Genomic DNA, 19,124 nt, shown 5'->3' on the forward strand with positions numbered 1-19,124 from the left:
GTCCTGCCTCTATACATATAAACAAGCTTGGCAGTAGTTTACAGATATGCAGTATTATCAGATTGGAACCAGCCGTCCCTCTGCTGTGAAATATGAACTGCAATATGCATTAATAGCACCAACCAGATAGCTTAGAATTTACTTTTATTGTGCATACATCAAAACAACACCAGGCAGAAGAAAATCCTGCAGAAGTGGTCAGTGTGTCGGTAAAGTGTGTTGCTGCTGCTCCCCCTTCAAAAAGTTAATATAATTACCAATTTGTTAGTATCAAACTAGCTGTGATGACAGAGATACATGAGTGCACTCTCTAAATGGGAAACCGTGTGGGAGGGGGATCTGGATTTGGTCTCTAGTGGGAGAGGGTTAACCCTTTCCCCCTTGCTCCATTTTACCATTGCAAATAACACACACACATGCCTCACAGCTACTTAACTTATTAGGAAAAACACATGCACACACTGGTTAAAGCTTAATCTAACCTACCTCCCCAGAATGGAAGATCATCAGGTTTCTTCTCCACTTTTGCAGAAATCCTATCTACCACAAATGACTCCTGCCCATCTTGTTGTTGGGTTGAATGCCCAAATTAAGTTGTCGCAAGGGCTTCCTTGATCCCACCATTAGTGCTGGCCCCTAGGAGCCAACCAAGCTCCAAGAATGTGTCTGTGTGGAGTAATCAGCCTCATAACTTAAGGAGGGCTGTGGGTGCAACTCCTTTTCCTTACCAGCTTGAGCTTCTTGAGTTCTCCCATGTCTTAAACTCATTTTCCTTGGCTCTCTCATTTTGGCACTCCACAGTATGAATGAACATAGACTATATTCTTGCAGTCTATGAGATCATCTACTTTCAGTATTTAGATGTGGAAGATCATTCCACAGTACCAAAAGTTTCACTATGCAAGATTGGGATCCATTCTAGCCCTACAACTCTTATGGTTGTTTTAACACATAACCCATTCTTTAGAATAAAAAAGGAAAGCAAAACATTAGGCATCAGCTCTTCAGTATCAAGCGTTCTTGCCATTTTTGTCCCAACAAAATATATGAAAGAAATTGTAAGCTACTATTTTTTATTTTATTCTATTTTATTATTAAATTGGGACAGTTTGAGTAGTCAAAGGGTATGTCAGCTTTCCAATAATACTGTACTGCTTGGGGGGCAAAATCAAATGGCAAATCATTGCCAATTCCCATGAATTTGCAAGATCAAGCAGGGGTGCTTGACCTGTATTACATTTTGCCTTCATATTACTCAGATCATTGTTAGGGGTACTATAATCCAATCCACTTTTTGAGATTCCTGACTATATACCAAACATTTGCATTGCTATGCCTGAGGCCAGCATAACTGTTTTTGCCAGAGATTAGGACTTCAAGGATTCATTTCCTCTCAAATATTAAACTGTGACAGGAAGCAGGGCTGCTAACATTGATTAGATATGGAACGGTAATTACTGTACTAGGAAGTCATGCATAAATATATATTACCCAAATTTTCAGTATAATTAACTGATTGGCATCTTTTAAAATGTTCGTTCAGGTATGATATTGTGCAGAGCTTATGATGTGGTGTGAAAGCATGCACCCACCAGTCAGATGCAATTAAAGTGGATTTACTTACATTGAAGTCAATGGGGCTAAAGGCCACTTCAGCCCAAAGTTATTTAAAAACAAACAAACATGGAAATCACTTCTGTGCAGGAAATCTTTCTGTACAATGGGGAACAAATGTAAAAGTGAGTACACCTTCTGGGAAACTGTGACTGGTGGTTAGTTATTAGTCATTTGGGCATGCCTCAAAGTATTTTGAGTGTGGTATTCAACACTAGTCCTACTTAGAGTAAACTCATTGAATTTAATTGACATGTCTTAGCTTCATTCACTGTAGAGCTTATTTGAATATCATCTAGAATGAATACCATTGACATTTGTAAGAAAACTATTATGTGTGGAATGGCCTTTAAAACCAACACTACATCCCAGTTGCTCCCAGTTGCGGCAGTTTAGCCATATCATCTGACCTTTTGTAAATACTAACCAGATACCATCAGTTAGGCTGGCAGGTGGGTGCATCTCATAACAACCCTGATATTAGGGTGAAGAAAGACCAAGCCGTTCCAGTGGCATGCATCTGAAAGAAAGTTCTTTTTTTAAAAAAAATACCACTGAATTAAACTTAATTGCATGGAAGGCATATATTTGGGCCAAAGTAGGCATGCAGGTTACAAAGTAGGCGTGCAGGAAGTGGGACGTGGGTGGCACTATGGGTTAAACCACAGAGCCTAGGACTTGCCGATCAGAAGGTCGGCGGTTCGAATCCCCGCGACGGGGTGAGCTCCCATTGCTCGGTTCCAGCTCCTGCCCACCTAGCAGTTTGAAAGCGTGTCAAAGTGCAAGTAGATAAATAGGTACCGCTCCGGCAGGAAGGTAAACGGCGTTTCCATCCACTGCTCTGGTTCGCCAGAAGCGGCTTAGTCATGCTGGCCACATGACCCGGAAGCTGTACGCCGGCTCCCTCAGCCAATAAAGTGAGATGAGTGCCGCAACCCCAGAGTTGTTCACAACTGGACCTAATGGCCAGGGGTCCCTTTACCTTTACCTAGGCGTGCAGGTTGCAGCTTGGTGTGCTTAAAAGTTGCATATGGGATGTACCACTTCAAATTGCATGTTGATGAATGCTCCCCATACAAAAAAAATCCCGGCAAGGCAAAAATATGGCAAGCCTCTAAACTGTTATCCTTGACCTCTAGTTTGTTTAAATGTGGATGCTGTTTTTTGTATGTGGGAGTATCCAGTCATGTCACGTGAGCCGACACACAGCCTGCAGTAGAACATGAGGTTTATCAACTTCATACGAAGACATATTTGGGGTGTGATGTGGTAGAAGCAGAAGCCCAAACTACACATTATATCAGGAGTTAGTGTCTGATTTTTATAAAAATAACTAAAAGACACGAATGAGAGCTACCAATTTGATCTGAGCAATGGCTCGGGAGAAGGCTGTATTTAAAACTTTCATTCTAGTGCTCTTTTCCCAATGCTTAGCTCCCTCCCATCTCTTTTTTGCCCCATGGAAGGAAGGATGTGAGGGGAAGAGAGAAAACCATGCAATGATACAGACACCTGTATATTTTTCTGTACGGAAATAATAGGGTTTGGGGGAGGGCAATGTAGAAACAAGGCAGAGTAAAAGGTTAAATACTGCAGCTCACCACACTCATCCTGCCACTTTCCAATCAAATGAGGGCTTTTTCCTCCCTACATCTGTATTTAATTTAGAGGAGGGGTGGAAACATTGGAAGCCCAATCATTGATTTCCTGGTGTAACCTTTTGTTTGTCCCAAAAGTGTTTGGATATAAGGCTTGAAGTATGTTTTATTATGTCTAAGTCAAGCAATCGTGGTAGCTGTGAACCAAACACCCTTTTCTCCAAGGTACTGTAATGCATTTTAGAGGGAAGAAGGATTCTATATAAGCAATTTAAACCTGCTGTTTCATAAAGCTGAGAGAAAGGACTTGGAAATTTACTTCTACCCGCCCTTCTGGCTGGGTTTCCCCAGCCACTCAAGGCAGCTTCCAACAAAGGATTAAAAATACATTAAAACAGCAGTCATTAAAAACTTCCCTATTGACTTAAAAAAATATGTTGCTTCAATTGTAGTTTTTGTTACTACATGAAAACTAAGCTGGTGACTTGAAGTATTGTAGTCGGCAAACAGTGCGATCCTATGTGTGTGTCTACTCAGTTCCATTGAGTTCAATAGGACTTACTCTCAGTAGGATTGCAACCTAAGTTACACTGAACACTGGAACTTACTTCTGAGTAAACATGCTGTATGGGATCTGGCTGTATGACCAAAATCTTCTGTGCCACACCTATATGTGTGTAAGCACCAATGAATTCAGTGAAAGAAGCATAGAACCAGGCTGCTTGGACGTTTATGTTACAGTCTTACAGAACAATCAGACACTGCACAATGAATGTTCATGGAATGATGGTTTGCTTCAGGCATGCCTATTCTAAAGTAGAAATGTTTCAGGCATCTCATGCTATTATTGCTCATGCCATGAGTCAGTACTGATCAGCATTTTGTATTTAATTTCTTAAATGGAGGAGAAGAGTGTTTAATGATCAAATCTGTAAGTGATGAAAATCTGGAAAGGGTGACAAACACACTCTGGATCAGACTGAATTAATACAAATGAGGAATTGCTTTTCCATTTTCCCCGGTGTTGTTAAATACTACAACTGCTGCTATTAACAATTCAGCCAAAGTTAAGTACCTTTAAGCCTCATTGATATCATTGAGAGAAATCTCAGCACATTCTAAACGCTTCCACTGAAATCAATGAAACATAATAGGATTTATATTTGGCTTGATTGTGCCTAAAATTATACTAGGATTGGGATTCAAAATCACATTGATTCAGTGAAGAAGTGGATTTAAAATAATGCTAAAATGAAAACCAAGGAAATAAACTATTACTTTAGGATATGACCAGGATATGAAACAAGGGATCCCTGAAAAAATTCTGTGGTGTCAGAGATGAGAATTAGCTGCACCATCTTTTTCTAAATCATTTTCCTAAAAGTGTTATAATTCTGGATAATCACATACCACCCTTTGCAATCATGAGAACTGCTGACAACCACATGGGTATGCTTCTGTGCACAGTGCATGTCCTTGGAGCCTTTTGTGTGGGGCCCTCTCTGTAGTTTGTGTGTCATGTATACGCCCTTACAATATATAACAATACAGTATTACATGCTCACCTACGCCAATGTTTAAGGGGATAAGTTTGGTTATATGCTTTTCTCTCTCTCTCTTTATATTTGTATTGTACCTTGAAAATCAATAAATATATATTTTTAAAAATGTATACACCCTTGAAACATTCATGCCACCTCCAAAGAAATGGCCACTCTAAGCTCGTTTTTCTTCCCCAAGGTTATCACAATAAGCTCTTTTTAATATGCTGCCAAATAAAAAGTTGGCTGACACCTTCTCCACTCCTCTCATCCTTAATTTGGCATAAGTGCCTAAGTAAAAGTGCCGGGATTCTGCAAGGGTGTCATGCAGCTTCCGCTTTATTTGCTATTATTGTTGCTTTCAAGTGGAAAATTGATATAATAACAGCCTTCTTGCGGCACACAGCAGTCTATGCTTTTGTGCAATGCTCTCTGTAAGGATGATCAGCATCCACTGGCAGGACGGGGGTGGGGGAGTGACAGATGCCGCCTGCAAATAATGAACCGATCCAATTTCCTCTGGAAAGGAACTTTGCAACAATCTCTTTAGCTTGGCAAGTTACAGTGCTGTCCAGGGCTGCTTATGTGTATGTTTGGAGCAGTGGATGTTTCCCTAGCTCATTAGGTTTGAATATTCAACGGTATTTCCATTAGAAAGACAGTAGAGGGGACCAGCTTCCGAGCAACAATGGCTTATAAAATGAAAAATAGGCAAAATAAGAAGCTTTATATAATACATGCACACACATTTATTGCATACAAGATGTGATGAAATAACTGCCAGGTGCATGAATTGGCTGCAGACATCTTAGGCCCTTGCCTGAACATCTGTTTTGAAATACCCATATCAAGGGGTATTCTGCAAGTGAAGAGACATAATGGTGTAAGTGTATTAAGTGTAGAAAATTCATTCATATTGTATTAGTAATGCTGTAGCCATTTTACTTTATGCCTTCATATCTGTCAGAGCTGCCCCAAGGTCCCAGCTCACAGAGGACCAACGCCAGGTCGTTGTTATATACAAAAGTCTTTATTGAAGTTCAGTCTCTATTTCAAAGCCGTGGCGCGCAGCTCTACGTCTTAAACCCTAGACCGCTGAAGCTCCGTCTGAATCTCCTCCCCTCTGACACCAGTTTAAGACTCTAGCCCTGCTCCACCTCTTCCTCTGCTCTCTCCTCCTCTGGGTCCTCCTGTCCGCTGGGGCATTCCCCTTTCTGGACTCTTCTGATGCTGAGTCCCCTGACTCCTCCCCCTGCCTCCGGCGGGCTTTAGGACCTGGTTCCCAATCCGGGTTCTCTGCTGTCCCGCGCGCCTGTACATTTGAACTTGGCGCTCGCGCCAACCCAGTGACCTTCCTCCTGACGGTTACACTGCTTCTGTCACTGCTTCCCTCTTCCGGGAGGCTAGCTGGACCTGACCTCCCCTCCATTCCCTGACTCTCCGATGGAGGCGTGGTCAGCCCTGACTCATCTTCTCTCCCTGCTGGGGGAGACACTGGCCCCGATACCTGGGACTCTTCCCCCCCACTACGCTCTGGTGGGGAAGTTGGTCCTGATCTCCAACTGCTGCTCTGGGAGTCCCCACTGGCCCCTTGCTTCTGGAGTGTCCCCCTTGGGACCCCCCTTGCCCTGGCCACCGGCGCCCCCTTCTGTGAATCTTCTGATTCGCTGGAGAGGCTCATGGAATCTCTCGGGCCACTGTCATCTTCTCCTACGCTGCCCTCAGATTCTTCCCCTTCACTCTCCATTTCCTCTCTTCCCTGTGCCTCTGCTCCTGAGCCTCTGACAATATCCATTTGCATTGAGCCCAAAGATTAAGGCTGCTATTACAAACATACTTACTAAGGAGTCAGTCCTTTGGAATATAGTGGGAATTACTTCTGAGTAGACATGCTTAGGATTGTTTTGCAACTCACAACGACCTAATTGGATAGTGTCAGACAGTCATTCAAATATACTGAGCAATATTTAAGTTGCAAACCTGCTCTTTGATAATACTGCATCTTGTTCCTTGGCAGGTATGTGCCATTAAAGGCCAATTAAAAGCCTATGCAATACCAAATTCCCCACCAGCCTCTCAAAGAGGGAGAAATTGTTATTTCTTATCTTCATCCATTGTTGCCCAAATGCACAGCACAATGTAATGCAATTTTACTCAGAAGAAGAAGAGCCAGTGTGATGTAGTGGTTAAGAGCGGTAGTCTCGTAATCTGGGGAACCGGGTTCAGGTCTCCGCTCCTCCACATGCAGCTGCTGGGTGACCGTGGGCTAGTCACACTTCTCTGAAGTCTCTCAGCCCCACTCACCTCACAGAGTGTTTGTTGTGGGGGAGGAAGGGAAAGGAGAATGTTAGCTGCTTTGAGACTCCCTCGGGTAGTGATAAAGCGGGATATCAAATCCAAACTCTTCTTCGTCTTCCTATTAGGGTTAATAGGTGTTAGGGTTCCAAGGGGTTGCTTGAGAGCAAGCAGGCAAATGCCTCCCTGCTCGGCTGTGAAGCCTTGCTTTTGATGCCAAAATAAACTTTATCTGTCCAGAGCACCACTCTCCCGTGGCTGGCTCATTCACTGGCAGAATCTGTGAGTGGGTGGTCCTTAAGCCTTCCCCAGCAGAGTAGTTTCTTGACGCCCAGTCTGCACCTCCCCTCTCGGCACGGAAGCTTACTGAGCAAGGAGAGCATGGGTAACGGAAGACCTCTCTCCTCCCTGCTTTGCCCAGGCAAGGTGTCCTGGTACCGCCTCGCCTCCTCCGAGCCCTGAAGCTCCTCTCCACTGGAGGTGTGGTTACTCTCCTCTGCTGAGGAGGAGCTGCTTCCCACGATCTTTGGGGGCTCTCTTTGCCCCTCTCGCCCCTGAGCCGATGGTAGTTCCCTGACAATAGGACTTAAGACTGAAGCTGGGTCAGAGTGATCCTAAAGTGAAGGAGGGGTTGATATTCCATTAAGGAGAAGCCACTACTTCCTAAGGGGGGGGAGCGCTTTGCATTGACACCAGGGCTAACATGCTTTTTCAGCCTTTATGGAGAGTGTCAGGGAGATGAGTCATAACAACCACAGAGAGAGGATGTCCCATTATTGACTTACTGGCCATGGGATACAGTAACAAAGATAGGGCTTTCCACTGCTGCACTGCACAGGGCTCTATCTATAAGTGTCCCAAGTTGGGGGAAGTCCAGTCACCCCTCAGCTGCCCTCTTTGGAAGCTTACTAGTGCACTACCCATGTGTTCTCCAAAGGAAATATATTGAGATTAAACTCACTGCACATGAGTCTGACGACATCTCAAAACCATTTAGATCTCTTTTCACATGGAGGAGGGAGCATGCTTCTTGCAATGGCTTCAAGTTGCAAGAAAGGAGATTCCGACTAAACATTCAGAAGAACTTTCTGACAGTAAGATCTGTTCAGCAGTGGAACAGACTCCCACAAGAGGTGGTGGACTCTCCTTTCTTGGAGGTTTTTAAGCAGAGGTTGCATGGCCATCTGTCATGGATGCTTTAGCTGAGATTCCTGCATTGCAGGGGGTTGGACTAGATGACCCTTGGGGTACCTTCCAACTCTAAGAGTCTATGATTCTGAGATTGTTTGCCATTCTAATTAGATGCTAAAGGTGGCGTTTCAGCTCCCTGAAGATACTTTGTTAAAGCTAAGTGTGTTTTACAAGTTGAACCTATGAAGTCAGACGTAAGGACTATTGAGCTAAATGGGGGTGTACTCCTATGAAACTTAAGTTTGCAGTGATGCTGATCCTAATAAATTGGGTATTGTGCTATGCACTGCTGCTTCTTTGCAGTGTGTGTATTTATTTTAATGGATCAACATAGCTACCTGCATTCCTCGACTCTCCTTGGCACCGTGGCGATGAAGACTGTCATAATGAGCTCCTGCTCTACACCCCTGAATGGCACACAGCAACAGCATATCACACTGTGATCCTTATATGTACTTTCTTTTTCCTGTGTAATATTTTTAGGTGGCAACTCTGTACCCATCTTTAATACATTTTACTTAGTTTCTACTGCTCCTTCTTTTTAGGGGGGAGTGATATGTAAACTCAATAAATCCTAATCTCCTCATCTGAGGGGAAGAGTCTTATTGCACCTTTAAAATGAACTAATTTATGGTGTCATAAGCTTTCATGGACTGCATTCTACTTCATCTGTTGTAGTTTATGGAAACATGCCATAATAATTTATTAGTATTTAAGGTGCCACGAGACTCTTAGGATGTAGCAGCAAAAACAGCAAACATAGTTACTCCTCTGGAAACTGTTAATTAAGTTGATTACACAAAACAAATAAGGTATCAAATATCTAATGTAACAAGCGACACACTGCGCCAGAATTTATGAAGGTAGTAGTAACAATCTTGAAGTAGAATCTACACAGAACTCAACTCATGTGTCACTCCAGTGACCATTTTATAAGAATTGATAAATTATCACTCTGCTCAACCTCAGTCATTTTGGCACAATCCAAACAGGGACTTCCCACAATTCAGCCTAGGAAATACTCTGTAATAAAATGTATAATGACTATCTAAAAAATTTTTATTATGGGATACTGGCAAGTAGTAGTAGTAGTCGTACATACATACATACTTTTCATTAGACAGCTATGAGCATTTTACTATACCACCTAGAGATAACTTTTAAAAAGGAAAAACAACAGAGTTTTCTGGCACCTTAAAAACAAATTTATTGTCACATAAGCTTTGGTGGACTTCATAAGAAACATGGATGACATCCAAGAAAGCTTATGCAATAATGAATTTGTTAATATTGAAGCTGCCACAATAGCTGTCAACGTTTTCCCTTTTTTAAGGGAAATTCCCTTATTCCAAATAGGATTCCTCCCAAGAAAAGGGAAAAGTTGACATCTGTGCACAAGACAGACAGCCTTCACAACAGCTAAATATTCCTTGTGGAGGTATGCAAAAACCCCTAGTGGCCTGCACGGGACAATGATGTCCCATCCCTTGAGGCCTGCTCAATGCCTCTGTGCAAGCACAAAGCCACAGCAGCTACCAGCCATGGCATATGAAGACTGCAGCACCTACCACTGCGCAGGCCACAGCTGTACCTAGTGTTGGAATGGGTTTTTGTTTCCACAGAGCAAAACAGTGGACCCATAGAATTAAAATTGCAAACACTGTTTCCGTTAGGAAAAATGAAAGACATTTATAGGATTGTTCCACGGAAGGAATATTTACATATTCTTAAGAAACTGCAGCATTTTCAACAACAAACATCAAACACAACCATGTGGGTAAAATGCAGGGTACTGGATGAGTTATTTCAACAGACAGAGGGTTTGCCAAGCACGTGGCAGAGGATGTGGTAAGGTAATACATCCTGCTCTGCAGGCCGGGGGCTGTTTGGTATACTAATCACTGTTCTCTGCATTTTCCACAGTCATTTCTGAATCTCTAAAGCTCTGCCCATTGTTCCTGGACTAGCAGCTACCTGGTCAGGCGCTGGTTAATCACACAGAGCAGAAATAATCTGAAATGCAATCCTTACCTTGCATGCCATGAGAAGGAGAGCCTGCATGGAGGGAAGATTACATAGGAGTGGGCCCTTCACTCAGCAGACCTCCCAGAGAGCCAGCACTTCATTTACTGCAGCATCACTGACGCTGTTGGAATGTGGCTCTCTGCAGCAGCTTGCCGGAGGTGTGCAGAAAACACACATTCAAGTCACAGAGCCAGCCATGTAAAACCGCTGCAAACATCTGAACTAGGAATGGGCCAAGCAGGCTTTCTTTCCAGGAATAAAATGCCCTCCAATCCAGTTCTGCAGATTTTTGTGCTCATTATCTCCTCTCCTGATTGTAGCACTGCCACCCCGCAAGGCAACTATCAGCACAGCTGGCTGCCAGAGATGAACCAAGGGGATCAATGTGTTCAGCTCTCCATTCTCTTCTCCATAGTGTGAATCAGAGCCTGCGCCTCAGTGATGGGTGTGAGAAGAGACAGCAGCTCAGGGATATTGATATCGTGTCATTGACTGTCTCCTTGCTTCAGGAGGTTATGCTGCCTCCCTCCCTCCCTCCCCAACCCCACTCCCCACACTCACTGCTTGCGTGTAATTATTGGAAGCAGGGTATAATAGATTTGATACACCTTCCCAAGCAGATGGTTGCCAGCACTGAGATGTGGAAATATGTGCCCAGGGCAGATTGTCCCAACTACTTAAAAAGGTGGAGAGATCATACTGTCTCTACCCCCATTCATTTGACGAATAAAAGAGAGGAGATTAATGCTCAGAGGGGATGTGTGACGTGTGTGTCGCAGATTTAGAATTTGAACACTGAGATCCACAAGCATCTTTTGTTGTTAAATTAAACCACTCCATCTTAGTGTGCAACAGGCTTTGAATGGTACCTTGCTGTTGCAGATCAGTTGGATGGCTCTGAATCTGTCCTGCTCTTGCATGTGACTAGATGATTTTATTTGACATCTGAAATGTTCTAGCTATTGTAATTAGCTTCAGTGTGTGACCACTGCTAACAAATCAATTACATTAAAAAAAACCTTCTCATTCCTTTTACCCAGGGAGCTAAATAGGAACCACAGAACAATAGAAATGGAAAGTACCTAGTCTAGTCCCACAACAAAAGTCTGTTACCCAAAACAAAAAACAAAGGAGAACTGCCCACCAGCCCCTTTTACTGTTCAGTGTCATAAGCAGGGTATAAGTCTGCTGGTTTGTTTTTAATGTGCCTGCAGAGTTCAAGCAAGTGAACCAAGGTGCACACACTACATGGGAAGGTAACAGAAAGAAAGAAATGTTCATGGAAATCTGAAAATATTTCTGACAGATTCTGAATACCTCCACCAAGTCTTCCAAAAGGATTTCCCCCCTCCCATTTAAAAGATACCCAGCTTCACACCACCCAACATATTGTCTCAGTAACAATTCCGGAGGATCCAAAATGATATTGGATTAAACTGCTCTGACCTCCACAGAGACACTAGAGCAGAAAATTACAAGGTAGCCTTTACAAATGTTATCTAACATGTCTGACTGTGTTATGTGAACCCTGTGCAGGCTGCTGAATCACAGGGAGGGCAGAGGGGTCAATCGTATAGAGATTCAGTGTGTCAGTACAGTGCATTCAAGCTCAGAGTATGAGTTGGAACTTCTGAAAGAATGGCCTCTTTTCCCCCGATTTTGTCCAGGTTATAATGCGCTAACTCCTTCTCCAGCTCCCATTGTTTCCACTAACAGAGGAAGGTCAGGTTTGCAGTGAATACAATACAGGAAGATGCTTCTTCTATGCAAATGAGGCATTGTAATATTTTACAGACATAACTACAGTACAAGGAAATCAGGAAACACTGCTTGACTTGGTGCGGGGCGGGATCATTTAACGGTAGTGAATAAATATGACAGTAACTGAAAATACAATGTTGTTCCCTAATGAGTTTGATGGTTGCATTGTCATGAAAAAGCGCTATTACATCTGAGGAAACCTGAGATCACTTCACATTAGCATGAGACTCGTATGTATGTGTTAAATTGTTATTTCCCCCTTAAGTAGCACATTTCTAGTTGGCCTGGTGCAATGTCCTACATCAAATGATGCGTTAATAATAGTTTAACAGATGTTGCACAATGCAACATTGAGAGGCAGTTGGAAACATCTCACATGTCCCTGTGTAAGTATCCTGGGACTGTCTCTGCCCCACAACAGCTTTTACATTCCTGCTAAACCAAATGAAGACCAGAGTTCCTATTCAAAAGAGCTGCTATGATTCCTCAAAGCAGCCATGGCTGCATCCGGCGTCAAGGCTAGCACAAGACAGCAGTCCTTCCTGTTTGAGGGCAGCAGGCAAGGCCTGCATTCATCTAGCATCAATTAGCACTTCAGGGCCCCAGCCAACTCCCATAAAAGTCAAGCTGATTATTTTAATTAGCTCCCCCCCCCCACTTAAACCCCTGACTTTTCTTGCTTATTATGGCAACTGATTTCAAAGTTAAATCATTAACACAAATTGCAGCCCAATTATAAACTCCAACATTAAATCTTATAATTTTTTTTAGCATCTTGGCTTGAGATAATTAACATACACTATAGAATAATAACCATAAGTCATTATCCCCACTGCCATATGCACGTCTTTTATGGCACACTCACGTTAGGAGATGTTGCTCGCAGTTCTTCTTTCTCAACCACAGAAGGCACAAGAAGTTATGTCTTCACTGCAGGGGTTGCTAACCCAGTGTGGGCTTCTGAGAAGTGGCAGTGAGATTTATATTCCACCCTGTGCAGGAATCTCACAGTAGGGTTAATATTTATTTTATTATTTTATTACATTTATATCTTGCTTTCCTCCATGTTGGAACCCATGGTGGCATATTTGAGTTTCCAGGTAGTCTGCTATCTACGCACTGCCAGAACCAGACTTACTTAGCTTCTGCAAGGTGGCTGCATCATGTGACATCTGACTGTCATGTTAAAATAGGCTGGGAAAGAGAGATAAATCCTTTCCCCACATAATTTAGGGCCATTTCATACATTTCAGAGAGAAGATTGTCATGGAATGTAAGCTCAAAAGAGAACTGCTTCCAAGCACAGCTCTCTGGTAAGCGTATCTGTATGATGCATGCATTTGCAAACCTTTGTTTATTGCATTTATGTTTCTAGGTGTACGCTGTAGGTGTAGGCTTAAAAATACAACGTGTGATGTGCTGCTTACAAACTAAAGGAAGGAATGAAACCCTGCAGAAGTGACCAACTTGGGACAGGTTGAGCCAGCAGTTATTTTGAATCTCTGGCTTCTTAGCTGACATCCCAAAAAGCAACTGAGCTTCCCTGTAACCCATGGTGGAAGTCCTGGGCTCTCTTTGAAATGAGAACCTGTGATCCTCCAGGTATTGTTGGACACCATATCCAGTCAGTCCCAACCAGCATGGCCAATAAGGTGATCTCAGTTGCAATCCAGTGACATGTTATGGACCTCAACTTCCCCATCCTATCTGTAGATAAAACAGCCAATATCTACTCCTCCCTTCATATACTCCTTCATGCACATAAACACTCAAATGCAAATGTGGCACAGGCTCAAATGAAGGGGAAGGACCTGGAGCCACCCAAGCTTCAAGATTCTGAAAGCTGTGCCCTGCACCAGGTGATTTCCTTATAGCATGTATAATGTAGACATTGCTGAGCTTTCTTCTACGAGTACGTACTCGATTCACTAGCTTTGAAGCTTTCATCTGCTGCTAGTTGGAGATGCTTGTTATGTGTAAGTCAAGGCATCCCAGCAAGTTAGGCGTGCAAAGCAACTTCCTTCTTGCTGCCATGGGCACAGAAGATTCATCGCTATGACTCTGAAACAGCACCACCTGAGATTAAATGCAAAATAATTAATTGGCCACTGCAGAAGCTGAACAGCAACACTCAGAGAGATGTTATCTGTTGTCCTGTTTGAATTAAGAATTCATAATGGCACAAATCACTCTGCTTACTTTGTTTTGCTTTGAGTTGTACTGTACACAAATGAACTTGCTAGAGAAGTTGATTAATGAGAGGAAGTCAAGAAACACAGAAAACGATCCATTAGCCTATCTCTCCAATCCATCTTATCTTTCTCCTCAGCAGCCTGCCAAGAGGATGGCCAAATGAACAAGGAATCAGGTTAAAATCAGGCATCCTGAGATTTTCATCACCCTAACAATATCCTGTTCTGTATATACCTCATTTGCTTTGTCTATACTAGAAAAGGGTTTGGGAAATGAAGGGGGAAAGACTAAACACATATACACACAACACACCATGAGAATATAGTACATCACCAAACACATGGAAACACTAGGGGTGAATCTTTCAGTTTCATTTCTCTGTTTTTCATTTCTCCAGTCTCAGTCCACTTCCCTACATTTCTACAGTAGTTTGCATTGCTGTTTTTAAAAATCCTCATGATAATCTGTCAGCAACTTAGTGCAAATTTCTTCTAATATATGCACTTCTATATGCTGTTTTTACTAACATACACATTTCTGGGAGCAATTGTTGTTTGTTATCTACACTAATGTTTTATAAACTCTCCATTAAAATATGCTATATAGGGTGTGTGCATGTACACATAGGGATGAATTCAATGCAGTGCTAAGGAGATCGTACTGTCACCGCAAGCATTTTTGCTTGTCTGATGGAACAACCTTCCCTCTCCTCCCTTCACATGCTGTTCTGGGCATTTTCCCAACCCACCCTCCCCTGCAAGCCAATTTGAGTGGGCATGGGGAGAGGGGGAATACCATTGCATTAGCAGAACTCATTGCAAGGGCTTCAACTAGCAAGACTAGTTAGTTGAATCCTGCTCACATTGTTTGGAGAACTACACTGAAAAATTCAGAGAAGTGAGAATTTCAAAGAACACTTGTGTTTCGGTTTTCATATTGTATTGCTTTCAGAAATGAGAATTAGATAGTTTCTCATTAAAATGCAAACCAAAGCAAATTTCTCCCCTGTCCTAAGGTAACCTCCCCCCCCCCCCAACATATTAGATCCAACTGATTGACTCATAGGTTAGCAAGATGGTTAGGATGATTCTATAACAGATATGTTCCAAGGTGCTGTGCTGGAAAAGTCTGAAAATGAGACATTTTGGTGCCTCTCACACAATGCTTGAGACATCTTTGTTACCATGTAATTGCAGCCTGCCAGTGCACCAGCACAGAGCAAGCCAATACACTTCATCCACTGTGAACCATCAAATTACCTCCACTGGTTTCTGTTCTTGAGTCTCCTTATTAAGACTTTTTTTGCTCCTGTATCTCAATAAGCATTGGCTATTTCAACTTAAAAATAAGAATACTCATTTTCTAGAGGGAAGATGCTTTGATTCAGAGTAATCAAAGTCAGAAAGCCATGCAGGACATCACCAGCCATAAACATTGGCTTAGAGTTGCCCAACAAAGTTGTCTAATGATAAGCAGCTTATATGAAACACAGGGACATAAGCAAAAAGACACATAGTATGATTAATCAGTTAAATCACCACCAGGATTGTCTACAGGACTGTCCTGCAAGAAGACTAGGATGTGGACACGATTGCTTTCAGTAGAACAGGGATGGAGAAGCTTAGGCCCAGGGGCCAAATGCCATGCTCCAGCCCTCTCTTTGTGGCCCTCGGGACTCTCCCTAAGCCACACCCCTTCCCCAGGTCTTCTTAGCAACCTCCTTGAGTGTATTTGCCTGGCTAGAGTGTTTCTGACCTTTAACAATGTGTCTTGCTTGCCTTGGTGGAGTAAAGAGCATGTGCCTCTCAAACAGTTGTCTAGGAAGGGAATATGGCCCTTAAGCTGAAAAAGGTTCCCCACACGTCCAGTAGACTAACTCAAGCCTAGAAACCTCAAAAAAAATTGACCTGATATAGCTTTGACAGTAAAGATGGATGTTTTTCAATTTAAGATGGCTCCAGACTGGATTGCCATATTTCTATATTTCCATTGCATGGGAGCATAGTAATTATGGACCCAATATTGTTGATCCCCTAGCAACACAATGTCCCTGATACATGCAGCACAAGCCGAACTAAGTCAAGAATGCCTACATGGTAGTACTATTGAGAATCACTCGTGGCATGCACCGTGTTTGCCTGATTCTGTGATTCAGGGGAGGACTGAAATGCAGGCATGACTATGGGCTATTGTTAGCCCAAGACATCACTAACAAACCTGTAGTTTAATGGATTCACACAGCTTTAGCGTTGCTTGTCTAGGTGGTGTCAGACGCCACCTAGACAAGCAACACTAAAGCTTGCAGTTGCTTCTGGAGACTTCCCCTAGCAATCTTGGGAAGAAGAAAAAAGTGATGGCAGAAGCTCTGCTCTTGGCAGAGAGGACATGGTGGGTATGTGGTCTTCTTACAGGACTGCCAAAGTAATTAGTTCAATAAATAGAAAGCATGAGTTATCCCTGCTGGGTGACTAAGTTAGAATAAAAGGGCATGAGGGAGGCTGAAGTCAGCTATTACCTCTCCAATTTAAAATTAAAACAATTAATCAATTGGCCCTGCTGGAATTAATAAAGAAGCCAATGCACCTGAAATATAATACATAAAAGCTAGCATCTAGAACCCTGGTTGTGGGTTGGCCCAGAAATATAATAAAATCATATTATATGGTAAATAAAATCATCTAGACAGGGTGCCTAGCACATTTTTGTAATGGCAAGTACCTTATGTTTCTACAACATGATATAGTTTTTAAAAGAAAGAAAATTCCAAAGTTGTTGTTATTTTGATTTGAGGACTCAAGCGGTGGTGCTGCATCTGGCAGAAATATTTATTCAAGATTTTGTGGGCAGATGAAGGAGACATAAATCTCAATGTATTTTTTCCATATTGATGATTTGATTTTCACACGGTTATTGGAGTGCTCAGCACATGGTTTAATGTCCCTTCTTGATTCCCATTTCCTCCATGCTCTCTCTCCAAGCTGTGTAGATTGATCAGGTTGCCAGAGATACTGTTTTGCCTAACGATTACTCATCCCAATATATTTATTAGTTTGAGACTGGAGCCCTATGCAAACCCCATGTTAAGTCCCAGGTTCAAGGGAGAATGTTCTCAGATCATCTGCAAAGGTACCTACATAGTGAAATCTTAGGTCAACATATAAACTGCTTTTAAAAATTCCCCACATATTTCCAAAGCAGTAGTAGAAGATACAGCAGGTGATGGGTGTCATGCAAGAACCATAAAGCCAGCATGAAGAATGAGTCATGTGACTATTTACTCTGTGGCCATGGGTTCTGGTGCCCATGTATCCAGCAAGATGTATTTGAAACGCAGGGATGGTGCAGCTTATCATAGCGTTGAAGAAGAAATGGAGCAAAAGCTTTTTCTTTCCCTTTTTTGCTGCAGTTAGTTTATACTACAGAGTTCTTGCTGTATTAAGGTGTTTATTCCCTGTCTGTCTTTCAGCATGCATCTCCCTGCCCCCCAACAACAGAGACTCCCTGGAGACAGCTAGAAGATCACTTTTGTCTCGTAACTTTCTGGTGTAACAAGTGAGATTTATGAGAGCCAACTATTAATAGAAAGCTCGGAACACCAGGGGAACAGAATGACACACATGAAACTATCATGGTTTATGGGTCCTGCTTCAAAGTTGATAGTGCCTTTCCAAGGTCAGACACCTTATTGGAGGAGGACGCATCTCCTGCCACTCCTGCCAGTGCTGTTCTAGAGCAATGTAGGCCCTCTTAAATGTGGAGTCCCTTTTAGCCATCAAAGCAAAGAATGAAAGCATGCAACGCCCAGTCCTATTTAGTATTGCTTTTATTTGTTTTTATTATATTTATTACTTTCCCTTCACCAGCAGAACCCAGGACCTAGCTGAGCTCCAAGCAAGGACAAACCTATCAAAAGGACAAATTGGCCATTATCTTAAAATAAGTTGTGATTTTGAAGCCACTGGGGTAACTCTAGCACTGGAGATTCAGTATAGTGATAGAAGACACAACAGACTTGACAGAGGGCAATCCTAGAGCAGTGTGCCACTGTGACTACAGGTAAAATGTGACACCACTGGCTCATTAATTGCCTCCACTTCAGTACAACAGGAGCTAAGTCTGTATAATAAAGAAGATATACAGATGGCATCACCAATGAGTGATCTACAGTTGAGCAATATACTCTTCCCAAAGCCTGAGCAAATTCTACGGCGCTGTTAGAGTGTCCTGTTTGGAATTAATTAGAAGATTAGAGTTACCTGTGACTTTTATCTGTTTGGGATGTTATCCTTGTTTTACACATTACGATTACAATTTTGGATTATGAGTCTAAGTCAAATACGTTGTGTCTGAGCTCTTCAGATACAGCAGATGAAAATGTGAAATGACAGAGTTCTTCAGAGTTTGAGCTAGATGTTGCATTAGGTACATATTTGATTTAAACAAAATGGCAAGCTTTGTGAGAAATCTTCAGACTGGAGGTTATCACAATTACACCAGACATTTAAAGATATATGCCTGAATGGTTTGGATGCTTCCTTGCTTGCTTCACTACGTAGCACCAGTATAGCTACCCTCCTTATGCAGCCCCACAAGATGGCATGGCAGAGGCACACCCTTTCCTTAAAAAAAGATTATCTAGTGGTTGTTGTTGACATCTGTCTGTCTTGAGAGACAATGGAGTGCACCTCTGGGGGTGAAGTTGAACCACAGTGTTAGCAGCACCAAAGTGATTTCCCTGGAGCACAAGCCTGGGCAGTGTGTATGGAGATCCTGGGCTTCCCAGACAACAAGATCTCTCCCTCTCCAATGGTGGCAGCACCGTATCTAACCAACAGCCCATGAGCAACCCAAATCTAATGTCATAAGGGGAAAAAAATCTGATTTACATGCTGCTGCTAACCTTTAT

The 19,124-nt window shown here is 42.6% G+C and overlaps 1 protein-coding gene and 1 long non-coding RNA gene across 7 annotated transcripts in view; one reads left to right on the top strand and one right to left on the bottom strand.

Moving 5' to 3' along the window:
- Positions 1-10,590, bottom strand: part of LOC310838518 — a 37,110-nt gene extending 26,520 nt beyond the window's left edge. The window contains exon 1 of the long non-coding RNA XR_014561009.1: positions 10,271-10,590. This is a non-coding gene — a long non-coding RNA (uncharacterized lncRNA). The remainder of the gene's footprint in view (positions 1-10,270) is intronic.
- Positions 1-19,124, top strand: part of SHISA6 (shisa family member 6) — a 260,430-nt gene that overhangs the window by 90,714 nt on the left and 150,592 nt on the right. The window lies entirely within an intron of this gene.

Source organism: Podarcis gaigeae (assembly GCF_964106915.1).
Source record: "Podarcis gaigeae genome assembly, chromosome: 2".
NCBI lineage: Eukaryota > Metazoa > Chordata > Lepidosauria > Squamata > Lacertidae > Podarcis > Podarcis gaigeae.